The sequence below is a fragment of the Orycteropus afer genome, unplaced genomic scaffold (genome assembly GCF_000298275.1).
Source record: "Orycteropus afer afer isolate SDZICR_OR568_19922 unplaced genomic scaffold, OryAfe1.0 scaffold00266, whole genome shotgun sequence".
In the NCBI taxonomy this organism is placed as follows: Eukaryota; Metazoa; Chordata; class Mammalia; order Tubulidentata; family Orycteropodidae; genus Orycteropus; species Orycteropus afer.
In genome coordinates this window covers 4221447-4237155 of record NW_006921853.1, presented here as the reverse complement: position 1 = coordinate 4237155, position 15709 = coordinate 4221447, and positions in this window count along the sequence as shown.

Below are 15709 nucleotides of genomic sequence, written 5' to 3'. Positions count from 1 at the left end.
CACACACTTAAAATTCTTTCATGGCTTCCACAAAACTTGTCTGGGGCCCACAAAGCCCTGCGAGGTGTGCTCCTGCCGAATTCCCCAGCTTCTGCCCCAGGCTTCTGTGCCCCAGCCACGCTGGTCTTCCCACCGGCTTCTCTTTACTGACTCTCTGCTCCGGGCTTTTTTGCACATGGTTCCCTCTCCCTTTCTTGTGCCCATCTCTGTACCCATGGTCAAAAAAAAAAAAAAAAAAACCTGCCATTGAGTCAATTCCGACTCATAGCAACCCCCCTTGGGTTTCTGAGCAGTAAGTCTTTATGGAAGTAGACAGTCCCATGTTCCTTCTGCAGAGTGGTTGGTGGGTTTGAACCACCAACCTTCTGGTTAGCAGTCAACTGCCTTAGGCTCTGTGCCACCAGAGCTCCTTTAATCACAGTCAGGCACGTGGTAAATATCAACAGATACTCAGTTGATGTCTGCTTGCCTGTTGTTGTTGTTGTTGTTGTTGTTACGTGCCGTCGAATCGGACCCAACTCATAGCGACCCCTCCTTGGGTTTCCTAGGCAGTATCACTACGGAAGTAGATTGCCCCATCTTCCTTCCGAGGAGTGGCTGGTGGGTTTGAACCGCCAGCCTTCTGGTTAGCAGTCAAGTGCCTTAGCCACTGTGGACCAGAGCTCCAAAGCCTACGGTTTTGCATTATTAATTCACTTAATTATCACATCTATTAAGTAGACAACCATCCCCCTTTTACATGGTAAAAAGGATAGTTAAGTAGCTTGTCTCAAGTTACAAAGCTGAAGAGTAGCAGAACAGGGACAAGAACCCAGGTGACTGACTGGTGTCTGTGCCCCTAACTGCTGCTTGTAGGGGGAGAAAGTAGGTGATTGCTGTAGTCGTCCAAGTGAGAAGTGATGGGAACTGAAATCTTTACTTAGAATGGGAATTTGCGGAGAGAGTTGTCAGATTTAGAAAGTAACTCCTGGCTCTAGAAAGAGCCTCCAGAGGGCAGCTGTAGAATGGCTGAGGTCCCAGGAGTTGAGGAGAGGACGGGGAGGTACTAGCAGCCCTCTGAGGGAGGATGGGGAACTTCTTCGAGCATAGCCAAGCACCAAGCCTTCATATGGTGATCTCAGCACATCTTAACCAAACACACCCATCAGAAAGTCCTCAGCCCTAAAAGAAGGAAACTAGAAGTTTGACAGCCAATTCTAGGAAGAGTGTGGGAAGAGGCACTCCTATGCTGCTAGGGTAGTATAAATCTTTTTTATTGCTGTTGAGAACATACACTGCAGAACATACCCCAATCCAGCTGTTGCTGCATGTACAATTCAGTGACATTGATCACATGCTCCAAGTCATGCAACCTTCTCACCCTCCTTTTCTGAGTTGTTCCTCCCCATTAACATAAACTCACTGTCCCCTAAGGTTCCTGTCTAATCTTTTGAGTTCTGTTATCATTTTGATCTCACATAGATAATTCTTTAAAAAGCACAATTGACTTTTTTTTTTTTTTTTTTTTTTTACTAGTTAAACTAAGCTATTGTTTGGTTTTAAGAAGACTTCAGGGGATATTTTTGTTTAAGGTTTAAAGATTATCTTAGGGAAGTAGTTTCAGGGATTCATTCATCCATCCCCTTAACTCCAGAAAGTCTAGAGTCCATGAAAATTCACAATTCTGTTTTGCACTTTCCTTCTTTTGATCAGTATTCTATTGAATCTTTGATCAACATGTTGAGTAATGGTAGCTAGGCACTATCTTGTTCTGGTGTCGTGGCAAAGGGGACAGTTACTCACGGAGGCAGTTAGCCTCACGTCGTATCCTCGTCCTGTTTCTGACCCTCCTTCCTCCGCTGCGGCAAATAGAGACCAATTGTTGTCACTGGATGGTCACGTGCAAGTCTTTACAACTTGAATTAGGAAATAGAGCGGAAGCACTAAACATGTTATTAGGCCAATTAACTGGATCTCCTATGAAACCATGACCCTAAACCCCCCGAAATCAAGGAACTAAATCCCATGATGTATTTGGTTGTCTATAAGCAACCTCAGCAGCTACTAGTTTTTCTTTTTTGTAAGTATATCTATCACACAAATTTTACCAGTTCAACTTTTTACTAGTGTACAACTTATCGACAGCAATTACAATAACTGGCTGTGCAACCCTATCCATAATCAATACAATTTTTCCATCACTGTTAACCTTCCATTTCCCCCTCCCTCCTGCCCATGGTAACTACTAATAAACTTTATGAATAAAATATATACATTTGTCTTTTCTTTTCTTTTCATATAAGTAATGTCATACACTATTTGTCCATTGGCGAATAACTTATTTCACTCAGCATAATGTCTTCAAGCTCTGTCCATATTGTAGCATGCATCAAGACCTCATTGTTTATGCTGGCTGAGTAGTATTCCAATGTATGTGTGTACCACATTTTGTTTATCCGTTCATCTGTTGATGGGCATTTATGTTGTTTTCACCTTTTTGGCTATTGTGAATAGTGTTGCAATGACCATTGGTGTACAAGTCTCTGTTTGAGTCTCTGCTTTCTAGTCTTTTGGGTATATACCTCAGAGTGGAATTGCTGGATCATATGGTAGTTCTATTTTTCAGTTTTTTGTCTTTCTTTGTTGTTTTTTAGTTTCTTTTCTTTTTTTTTTTTTCTTGTGGTTTGGGTGAAAGTTTACAGAGCTAATTAGTTTTCTGTTTGTAGTTTTTTTGAGGGACCCCTACACTGTTTTCCACAATGGCTGTACCATCTTGCATTCCCACCAGCAATGGATATGGTTCCAATTTTCCCACATCCTTGCCCACATGTATTTATTTAATTATTTTTAATTTTAGTTATCCTAGTGGGAATGAAATAGTATCTCCTTGTGGTTTTGAGTTGCTTCTCTCCGATGGGTAATGACGTTGAGCATCTTTTCATGTGTTTGGTGGCCATTTGACAAATGTTTTCTTTGGCAAAATGTCTGTTCAAGTCCTTTGCCTATTTTATGATTGGGGTGTTTGTCTTCTTGTTGTGGCACTATCTTCTTTATTTGGATTTTCAAAGATTGCTCATGACAAAGGAGCTCTGTTGGTGCAATGGTTAAAGCATTGGGCTGCTAACCAACAGGTTGGCAGTTGAACCCACCAGTCACTCCACAGGAAAAATATGAGGCAGTTTGCTTCCGTAAAGATTTACAACCTTAGGAACTCTATGGGGCAGTCCCACTCTGCCTTATACGGTTGCTATAAGTCAGAATCAACTCGATGGCAGTGGGTTTGGTTTGGGCTTCTTAAAAAGAAAAAAGAAGAAAGTTTTCAAATTCATATCCATTGTCCCAGGGGAGCTCTGGTAGTATAGTGCCTAAGGCATCTAACTGCTAACCAGAAGGTTGATGGTTCAAACCCACCAGCCACTCCACAGAAGCAAGACTGGGCAATCTACTTCTGTAAAAATTTACTGCCTCACACACAGTAAATCTTCAATGAATGTTGGCAGAATAAATGGTTATAGCAAGAAAGTCTATGGAAATACTACGGAAAGAACCGTTCAAGTTCATAGTAAACACTACGACAAATATAAACTAAGAACGTCTGGGATGCTCTACGTACAGCACATGCAACAAAATAAAGGCCTTGACTAAGTTTCTTCTGATTCAAATGTTTATGAAAGTTTATACTTCCTGGAGCTCTTTAGTAGATTCTGTTGAAGATTCACTAGGTATAGATGCCACATCTTTATTCATTTCTACTAATTGTATATCAGTATCTGAATATATATATATATATATATATATGCATATATATAGTAAAAAAACAAAAATTACTGCCTCAGAAACCCAATGGGGGTTGCTATGAGTCAGAATGAACTCGATGGCAGTGGGTTGGGTTGGGTTTTTATCCATGGCCCCAGAAATTCCATGTTTAGGAATCTACCCTAAAGAATGAATCAGATAATTGAGCAAATAGGCATGTAGAAAGATGTTGATAACAGCATTGCTTATAAAAGCAAAAAAAAAAAAAATTGCAGGATATAAAGATCCAACCAGAGGAAAATGGACAAAGAATATGATCAAGTTGTTGGGAGACAAGGAAATTCAAATGGCCAATACTTAATTGAAAAGATGGCCATCCTCATGAGTATTCAAGGAAATGTGGAAATGATGACAACCATTTCACAGAGCAAAGGGAACTTTGCCTTTACCTGTAAAGTTGCATTATTTTATTTAAGAATTCTGTACCCTCACAATGCACTTTAGTTCCCTGGGAACTAGGGTTGGATACAGAAAAGGCTGAGTCCATATCTAGGGCTGGAAGGTATAAGGTGAACTTGGAAAATCTGGAGCCAGGGAGCAAGGAAGCTTTCAAAGATTTAGGAAATCTTGTCTGAAAAACACAGGAGCCATTTCAAAGAGGCTCCCACTGGCTAACACTAAAAACCATTTAAATCTCAAAAAGAATATATTGGCTGAGGTTAACTGACATTCAATAAATAGGAAAATCCTTCATCCATTTGATGATTCACAAAACAGTGACCAGAAAGTATTGTGTTCTAAGAAAAAGTGAATAGAATAAAATAGATTTCACTTTGTTGAATCTTGTTAGTAACAACAACAACAAAATCTGAAGTAAAAGAACAGAATGTGGATGGATGTTCATTACGGTAGGTGGTGCACAGGTAGGTATATGTTATACTTTCCCTGTTTTGTCAATGTATAAGCAACTAAAAAAATGTTTCTAGGGTACTGGCAGTGTTCTATTTGTACCTAGTTAGATGTAATATGTGTTTGCTTTATAATCACTCTTTAAACAGTATGTATATTTTATACATTCTTCTAATGTGTGATGTATTTTTCAATTAAAAAATTTTAAATGATCTACGGCAGCAAGGGATTGCCTGAATAAATGATGGGACAACTGCACGATGTGCAGTCATTGGGAAGAATGATGTACTGACACGGAACACGTTGTACACAGCAAGGTTCAGGTGTTTTAGTATGACTCCAGTTTATAAATGCTGGGAGAGTGAGCATAGGCAGAGGGAAAAATCTGAAAGGGTGTTCACCAGTTACATTGTTTGGGATTATCTCTAAATGGTAGGATTTAGGGATAATTTTAGTTTACCTGCCTGACTGTTAAAAATGTTGACCGTACAGATGTATCGTTATTGTAAAAGTGATAGTACTATAAAATTCAAACCACCCCAAGCCAATGTCCCAGATGTAAGTCCCCGACAGAATTTGGCAGGTATCCTCACGGAGTGTTTACAGTCCTTCACACACATGCACACTCACTTACACACTTGCGTTCAATTTTTTTCTTTTGAAAAATGAGATGGTATGATCCATATTGTTCTATAACTTGCATTTTTCATTATCAACATAGTCATGGAGATATTTTCTTTGTGAATCACAACTTTTATAAGCGGGGGGGGGAAGTACGCTTATTTCCATTTTTGGAAACAAATGATGCCATAAATATATATTATTGACATGGTAAAATGTAAAAATAAGACTAAAAACGTGTAAGATGATTCCATTTTGTAAAAATAAATATATATGAAATATATATATATATATATATATATATATATACACACACACACATACATACATTCGGAAGGAAGGTTGGGCAATCCTACTTCCGTAGTGATACTGCCTCGGAAACCCAAGCAGGGGTCGCTATGAGTCAGGGCCGACTCGACGGCACATAACAACAACAACATATATATACATATTTGTATAAATAAATTGTAAGAAAAAATGTGCTTTTTTATCTTTTTATTATTACTATTATTTGTGATTTGGGTGAAAATTTACAGAGCAAATTCATTCTCCACACAGCAGTTCATACACATTTTGTCTCATGACATTGACTGCAGTTCCCCACAGTGTAGCAGCTCTCTTCCCACTTCCTCCCATAGTTACCTCTCCCGTGTCCTTCCCTCCCATGGACTCCTCCCCACCTCTAGCTATCTCCCTGTGCCAATACTGCCCTTCTGTTCTCCCATACATTTCTTATTTTTAAGTTATGGATTTTTAAATTGATTTTAAAATTAGATAATAAGTTCTTGCTCTTTGTAAAAATCAAATCTAATATTGTTGTTGTTGTTATGTGCTGTGGAGTCGGACCCGACTCATAGTGATCCCTCCTTGGGTTTCCGAGGCAGTATCATTACGGAAGTAGATTGCCTAACTAACCTTCCTTCCAAGGAGTGGCTGGTGGGTTTAAACCGCCCGCCTTCTGGTTAGCAGTCAGGTGCCTTAGACACTATGCTACCAGAGCTCCTCAAATCTAACATTATGAACTATGAACCAAAAGTTCTCTTTCCAGTCACCTCAATCCCACTCCTCAGAAGTAACCCGAGCTGACAGGTGTTTGTATTTCCTCCCAGAAATTTTTATTATGATTTTTTTTCAGGAATACTGGTAGCGTTGTGCCTAAGGCACTTGACTTTTAACCAGAAGGCTGACGATTCAAACCCACCAGCCACTCCTCGGAAGGAAGATTGGGCAATCTACTTCTGTAGTGATACTGCCTCGGAAACCCAAGGAGGCGTCGCTATGAGTCGGGTCCGGCTCAACGGCACATAACGACAACAACAACATGTGTTTTTATTCCTACAAATGATACCATACTATATATTATTGCTTGGCATCTTGCTCTTTTCACTTAATATATGTATAACATCTTTCCAGGTCAATTCATAGCTTTAGCTCATGCTTTTGAATAGCTGCCCATTGGGCAGGTGTGTGGCTGTACTATGATTATAGCTAACTTTGTACCATGCTATGATGAACAGTCTCCTAAACTTGTGTCTTGCTTGACTCGTGCAAGTAAAGCTACAGGGGGAAATTCCTCCAGTGTAAGAGAATTGCTGAGTCAAAGGGTATGCGCATTTAAGATTTCCATGCCCCACCCACTGCTATCAAGATTTAGACCCATAGCAACCCTACAGGACAGGGTAGAATTGTCCCTCAGAGCTTCCAAGGCTGTTATCTTTATGGAAACCGACTGTCACATCTTTCTCCCATGGCATGGCTGGTAAATTCAAACCTCTGACCTTTCGGTTAAGCAGCTGAGGGGTTAACTACTGCACCACCAGGGCTCCTTCAAGATTTCTATGTTGTTGTTGTTGTTATGTGCCTCGAGTCAGCCCCGACTCATAGCGACCCCTCCTTGGGTTTCCGAGGCAGTATCACTACGGAAGTAGGATTGCCCAACATTCCTTCTGAGGAGTGGCTGATGGGTTTGAACCGCCAGCCTTCTGGTTAGCAGTCAAGTGCTTTAGCCATTATGCTACCAGAGCTTTCTATAGACCCTGGCAAATATTTGTAGCTCAGGTGGTCCTGTGGTTACAGCACTCGGTCACTAATCAACAGCAAAAGGTTGGCACTTCGAATCCATCAGCCGCTCTGAGGGAGAAACATGAGACAGTCGGCTTCCTTAAAGATTACAGCCTTGGAGACCCTAGGGGGCAGTTGTGCCCTCCTGGAGAGTCGCTATGAGTCGGAATTGACTCGATGGGTTGGGTTTGGCTTAATTTAACAGTAACCCTATGAGTCGCTATGAGTCAGAATCAACTCAGTGGCAGTGGGGTTTTTTTGGTTTTGATAAACATTGCTCACCAAAGAGACTGCAACAATTTCTAGCGTCACCAACAGACTATGAAAAGTGACTGCCCTTCCCTGTCAACATCATTAACAAACTCTTCACATGTCTGTTGTAAAAGATCATCTGTATTAATAAGCATCCAATGGGTTCTTGTCTGAATAATAGCTTTGCTTTTAATTTTTCATCTTGTCTTGACATTTAAACTTTTATTGAAAAGATATTCTACGTACAAAGTGAAAAAAAAATCCAAATAATACACAAAGATATACACTAAAAAAAAGTCTCCCCTCCATCCATGTTCTCCACCCCGTCCAGCTCCCAGGTACCCTATGAAAAGTTAACACAAGTTTCATGTGTGCACTTTTGCAGCTATTCTATGAATATTGAATTTTATATGTATAGATAATGGATATTTCTACCACTTTTTTTTCCATACAAATCCAATAATTGGGTTAAAAAATTGCATTTATTATAATCCTTAATTCCCAGCACACTGTTCATGGCTGTCTTCTGTTTGCTTTTGACTTGTTTTGTTACCCATTCATTTATACATTTAGTTGTTAATATCACAGTAATATTGGCAATAAGTCAGTTATTCCCATGGGCTCTAACCTCTGTCCTGTTCAAACTCTTCCCCCCAATCAGGACACCACTCTCTTGAATTTTATGTTGATTATCTACTTGTCTTTACTTTTATAGTTTTGTCATCTATACAATCACTAAGCAATAAATTGTTTCATTCTAGTCATCTCTGAACTTTATTAAGAAGGTATCATGACGTATGCAGTCTTCAGGTTTTGGCTTTTTTTTTTCCTACTCAAGGTTGGGCAATCCTACTTCCGTAGTGATACTGCCTCGGAAACCCAAGGAGGGGTCGCTATGAGTCGGGGCCGACTCGACGGCACATAACAACAACAACAACATCATATTAATATAAATTATCCATATTGTATGTGTGGCTGTGGTTCATCCAAATTGTGCTTGTATATAATAGTTCCTTTTGTCAAGTTACCCTGATTTATTTATCTATTTTCCTGTTGAAAGGCATTTTGGTTTCTTTCTGATTCTTGCCATATGTTTGCTGCTGTTATGAATATTTGTATATATATATCTTCTGGGGCACTTGTGCAAGACTTGCTCTTGGATTTTCCCAAGAGTGGAACTGCAGAGTTTTAAGGGAGGTAAGTGTTCAGTTTTACAAGGGAAGGAAAAATTGTTTCCCAGAATGACAGTATTAATATATGCTTTGATGGTGTAGTGCCTAAGGAATGTGACTGCTAACCAGAAGGCTGATGGTTCAAACCCACCAGCTGCTCCTTGAAAGGAAGATTGGGCAATCTACTTCTGTAGTGTCGCTATGAGTTGGATCTGACTCTATGGCAGTGAGTTTTGTTTTGTTTTGTTTTTTCCACCACTATCCATCTTCTCCAGTGTTTGGTATTACCCGACTTCTTCATTAAGATTTATAAATGGTATTTTATTTTGACCTTGGGAGCTCTGTTGGCGTAGTGCCTAAGGCATTTGACCGCTAACCAGAAGTCTGGCGGTTCAAACCCACCAGCCACTCCTCGGAAGGAAGGTTGGGCAATCTACTTCCGTAGTGATACCGCCTCAGAAACCCAAGCAGGGGTTGCTATGAGTCGGGATCGACTTGACGGCAGTGAGGTTTTTTTTTTTTTAATTTTTTATTATGACCTTGATTTGCATTTCCCTCATTACTAATTATATTGAGGTTTCTTCTTAGGCTTTTTTAGTCCTATTTTTCTTTGAAATGTATGTTCAAGTCTTTTGCCCATTTTTCAATGGGCTTGTTATCCTTTATTGATGTAGCAAGCCTTGGCATCTTTGGATGGCTATATGTGTCTGCACATATCTTCTTCAAGTTCATTTTCTTTAAGGTATCTTTTTATGAACAGACGTTCTTAATTTTAATTTTTTATTTATTAATATTTTCTTTCATAATTAATCTTTTGTATTTTCCTTGAGAGATTCTTCACTACCACAAAGTCAGAAAGAGATTCCTCTATATTTTCTACTAAAAGTTTTAATATTTTGCTTTTGGTGAGTAAGTGCTTAGATCTAGAGTTCATTTTTATGTGCAGTGTGATGCAGTTATCCAATTTGGTTTTTTCCCCCGTATAGGTACCATTTTTACCAACCCCATCTATTGAATAATCCCTTCTTTGATCTGGCATGCCATTTCTGTTCATTTATCAGAACTTTAATATATTCATAAATTTATTTTGGTGAATTTACTACCCACAAATCTAGTGGCATAGTGCCCAAGGCACTTGACTGCTAGTCAGAAGGCTGGCAGTTAGAACCCATCAGCCACTCCTGGGAAGGAAGATTGGGCAATCTACTTCCGTAGAGATACCACCTCAGAAACCCAAGGAGCGGTCGGTCGCTGAGTCGAGACCAACTCAATGGCAGTGAGTTTGGTTTGTTTGGGTTTACCCACAACTACAAGGAACCCTAGTGGTGCAGTGGTTCACACTTGGTTGCTAACAGAAAGGTTGCTGAAGTAGCTCCACTGGAGAAAGATGTGGCAATCTGCTCCTATAAAGATTTATAGACTTGGAAACCATATGGAGCAGTTCTACTCTGTCCCATAGAGTCACTATGAGTTGGGATGAGTTCTATGGCTTTTGTCGTTGTTAACACTACATTGTCTTCATTACTATAGCTTTAGAACAATTCTGGTAGAATAACTCTCCTGTCTTTATATTTCTTCAATGTCTTCCTGTTCTTAGTCTTTTCCTCCTCCCTGTGTTTTTAACTGGCTTGTCAAATTTTATGAAAAGCACTTTGGTGATTTTTATTAGTGTTTCATTGACTCTTACAGATCACTTTGGAGAGAATTGATATCTTTGCAACATTAAATCTACCTATCTATGAACATGATCTATTTTACTTATTAACAATACATCTTGAAGATTGTTACAGATCTGCACATTGAGATCAATTTCATTTTTTGAAAATTTTTTTATTGTGATTTGGGTGAAAGTTTACAGAGAAAATTCATTTTCCATACAACAGTTTATACACAGTTTTTTTTCATTTTTGGTTTCACTTTCCAATTACCATCCCCAACCCTAACCCACCTCCTCCTCTCCCTTCCCTGTGACACCCTATCCCTGCACCCTTCTTAGTTATGCACTCCTGTCCCTCCAGCTTTCCCTCCATGTGAATGCTGCCCCTCTGGTGCCCCATGGCCGACTGCTCCAAGGGGTGTATCTCCATAGAGTAGGTGGGTGCATCGCCCTGGGTTGGGTGTTCTGCATTTGAGTCTTAGTACTGTTGGACTGAGAACTAGCCCATGAGAGTGAGTCTTATCCCAGGCCTAATGTGTATCCCAGGGCCATAGTTTTTGGGGTCCCACTAGACTCCATCCGACCAGTAATTCTGGTCGTTATTGTGTTTTTGAGTTTTGTTCCACGTTTTTCCTCCCACTCTACCCAGAATCTCCAGTTTTAGTCCCTTCCTGAGTGGTTGGCATTGGTAGCCAGGCACTATCTAGTTCTTCTGGTCTCATGATCCATCATATCCTAGGGCTGATTGATCCCAAATGCCCTTGGTTTTTCTTCACTCTTCTTCACTTTGGACAAGAGGAGACTGTTAGCTGCATCTTAGATGGCCGTTCAAAAGCTTTTAAAACCCAGTCGCTACTCACGAAAGTATGTTCATACACATTTTGTTTCATGCCATTGACTGCAATTCCCCACAGTGTAACAGCTCTCTTCCCACTTCCTCCTTGTAGTTACCTCTTCCCTGTGTCCTTTTTTCCTATACATTCCTTCCCCCTGAGCTATCTCCCTGTGCCAATACTGCCCTTCTCAGTTTAAGTTTTTTAAAAAACGTGCACCAAACTATTGTAAAATGATTTATGTAATCAAGTCCCAGTTTTGAACATTTCAGTTGTCTCCAGTCTCTGTTGTTTTTTAGTTGCCATCCAAGTTGATTTCAACTCATGGTGATGCCATATGTGCAGAGTAGAACTGCACAGTGGGGTTTTCAACACTGTGACCTTTCGGTAGCAGGTAGCCAGGCCTGTTTTCCAAGGTGCCCCTGAGTGGTTTTGAACCACAAACCTTTCAGCTAGTAGTGGCGTGCTTAGTGGATATCCTTGTAGTACATATCTTCACATACATGAAAAACTGTATATACATATATATATATATATATATATATATATATTAAGATCACTCTATTGCTTATATAACTAGCCTCTGCACCTGGCACAATTTCTCTGGGCGCCCTCAATCCTTCTTCCTTAGGAGACTGGGTGGGACTCAGGATCTGGAGGAGTCCCCAGTCACTGCTTCATAGGAGTGGAGTGGAAGGTTTGGCGTGAAACTGATTTCCATACATAAGAAAAATTGCTCCATTTTTAATACCAGACCAAATCGAACCCACTGCCATCGAGTCGGATCCGACTCATAGCGACCCCTCCTTGGGTTTCTGAGGCAGTATCACTACGGAAGTAGATTGCCCAATCTTCCTCCTGAGGAGTGGCTGGTGGGTTTGAACCGCTGGCCTTCTGGTTAGGAGTCAAATGCCTTAGGCACTATGCCACCAGAGCTTCTACTAAGTATCAAGATTTCACACACATTTCAGTGAAGCCTCTCACCAATCTGGAGGTTAGCATCATTATCTTTCTTTGATTCCCTGCATTCACCTAAAACACAGAGAGTAATATGCCCCAGTTTACACAGCATTTTAGAAACTGAGACTTGTGTTCCAATCTGGGGCTCCTCCAGCCGGCCTTGAGAAATGTCGATTAACAAATAGAGTTTCTTGGGAGTAGGTCTTAACGACTTGTTAACTGATTTCGTGCCTTTCAAAGTTCTAAACATTCCCATCGTACACATCAACATCCTCATTGTATTGTTAAAGATAAGTCAACATTCATTTGCATCACTGAAAGCTTCCCCTCCACATTCTTTGCTTGGCAGAAGCTGGTATTAGAGGCAGAGTTAGAGACCAGAAGGCCTGGTCTCTTTCGTTCATTTGATCTTGGCACCTATCTTAGGGTCTCACATCTAGTTCCACAAATGTTAGCGGTTATTATTATTCAGGGTATTTACATAACAGTCACCTTAATGGCTACTATTTGCTGAACACACTCTAAGCATTCCTCCGAGTCTTGTGAGGTCCTTGGCCTTGTCTCTTTTTGGTTAACTCTCAGTCTCAGAGACTAGCCTAAAACTGGATCAAAACCCGTATGTGCCCAACCCTAAACTCTGCCCATCTTGTTGTTGTTATGTGCCATCAAGTCGGACGTGACTCATAGCGACCCCTCCTTGGGTTTCCAAGGCAGTATCACTACGGAAGTAGATTGCCCCATCTTCCTTCTGAGGAGTGGCTGATGGCAGACCTAATCTTCAAATCTTTTCACCAAGTTTGGATGAGTTGGGAAGCCGTTTTCATTTTAGGGTCCTAATATTCATACCAGGAGCTCTGGTGGCATATTGCCTAAGGCACTTGACTGCTAACCAGAAGGCTGGCGGTTCAACCCACCAGCCACTCCTCGGAAGGAAGATGGGGCAATCTACTTCCCTAATGATACTGCCTCGGAAACCCAAGGAGGGGTCGCTATGAGTTGGGCCCGACTCGACGGCACATAACAACAACAGTGTTCATACCGGGAGCTCTCGTGGCGTGGTGCCTAAGGCATTTGACTGCTAACCAGAAGTCTGGCAGTTCAAACCCACCAGCCACTCCTTGGAAGGAAGGTTAGGCAATCTACTTCCTAGTGGTATCGCCTCGGAAATTCAAGGAGGGGTCGCTATGAGTCGGGTCCGACTCGATGGCAGTGAGTGAGTGGGTGAGTGAGTGAGTGTACATACCAGTCTTACTTGCCTCCTTGGATAATTGTGAGCATTCTATGCTTATTAAGTAACCAATCTAAGCAAGTCAGTGCTGGAGGTAGACTAATATTAGTAGTAATTATTCAGTTATGGAGCACCAATAATTTTCACAACTCCATTGAGGTGGGTTTTACTATTCCCATTTTTTCAGATAAGGAAACAGTGTCAAAGAGATGATGTCATTTGTTTAAGGTCACTCACTCCAAGGCTCCCTAGGTTAAGATTCATTGCCTGGTCTGGGTTTGATGAGTCCTAGCACAGTGGTTAAGTGCTTGGCTGCTACTGAAAGGTTGGCATGTTGGCAGTTCAAACCCTCAGCTGCTCTGCTAGAGAAAGACAGCAGTCTGTTTCCCTTGGAAACCCAATGGGGCAGATGTACTCTGTGCTATAGGGTCGCTAGAAGTCGGAATCAACTCTGTGGTGATGGGTTAAAGAAGAGACAGGCGGAGGTGGGGGAGGGGTGAGGAAAGGTGAGAGAGGACATCTTCCAGGGCCCAGGGTACGGGCTCCCGCCAAGTGGGAGGAGCTGGAGAAACTGAGAGAATGCATTTGTCAGGCTTACCTACCCGGCATCCCCTTAGCCTAACAAAATGCCTGACACTAGAAAGTGGTAAACAAACCTCAAAATCTGTCCTTCAGTATGCTCAGGGGGCAGGAATGCACAGGAAAGAAGGACACAGGGAAGAGGTAGTAACTACAGGGAGGAAGTGGGAAGAGAACTGTTACATTGTGGGGAATTGCAGTCAATGTCATGAAACACAATGTATATGAACTGTTGTATGAAAAATGAATGTGCTCTGTAAACTTTCACTCAAATCACACATACAAAAAACAACAACTCGATCCTCACTCAGCAGCCCCAAAGCTCTACAGGCCCACCAGCTGCTCTGCAAGCATGTCCACACCTCAGGGGTTTTATACTACCATTCCCTCTACCTAAAGCATGCCTTTCTCATTTTTTTTTTCTTTTAAATATTTGTTTGCTTGATTAAAAATTATATTTTTATTCAAAAGTTATACATATGAAAAAGTTTTAAAGAGCGAAGGTGGAACATTATTAGTATGGGAGACACCCCCCTCTTCCCACTCCCTAAAAATTCCCACCAGAAGATTCCCAAACAGCCTTCCAGAAAGTGTCCACATGCACGTGTGTACACCCTTTAATACAGACGGCGACAGACTGTGCACATAAACCTTCACCTTCATTTATTTTCGCCCGGCGTCATAAAGACCTTTCGGTACCTTCCACATCTGCAAATGCAGACATACCTCCTCCTTTCTAACAGCTCCGTGGTGTGCCACCGATGGCTGTGCCAGTTTATTTAACCAGATCCCTGTGGACAGATATTTGGGTTGTTTCCAGTCTTTGTGCTACAGCAAACAGGATGTTTGAAAATATTCTCTATTAAAAAAAATTAATTTTTTTCAGTGTTCCCTCCCTTCAAGAATATTCCTTTTAAAAATTATGATTGAGATATAATTCACATATCCATAACATTCATCCTTTTGAAGGGGACACTTCAGTGGCTGTTAGTATATCCACAAAATTGTACAACCACCACTGTTATCTAATCCCAGGAACATTATTTTCTTTTCTTTTATTTAAATAATATTTGTCTTGGTTCTCTACTGCTGCTATAACAGAAATACCACCGTGGATGGCTTTAACAAACAGAAATCTATTCTCTTACAGTTTAGGAGGCTAGAAGGCTGAGGTCAGAGTCCCAGCTCAAGAGGAAGATTTTTTCTCTGTGTGTTTCTTGTTCTAAGGACGATCCCAGTGCAGGGACCCTGAGTCCAAAGGAGGTACCGCTGCTGCTGCCTCCTCTTTCTTGGTCGTAATAGGTCCCTGCTCTCTGCTCGTTTCTCTCTCCTTTTATCTCTTGGAAGGTAAAAAAGGTGTTGTAGGCCACATGCCAGGGAGGCTCCCTTTCCATCACATCAGGGCTGTGATGGGACCAAGGGTGTTGCAACCCACCCTCAGTCTTCATTCTTTTATACCCAAGTGGTTTATCACATCAGGGGTATTGTTACATAGTTACCACATTACATCATTATGTAACTTTTAAACTACTGAGTTTCAATATTGAGAGATTCTATGGGCAAAATATTGAATGATGCAGGAAACATCAAGAGAAGATGGCAGGAATACAGAGTCACTGTACCAAAAAAGAACTGGTCGATCTTCATCCATTTCAGGAAGTGGCATATGATCCACAACCAATGGTACTGAAGGAGGAAGTCA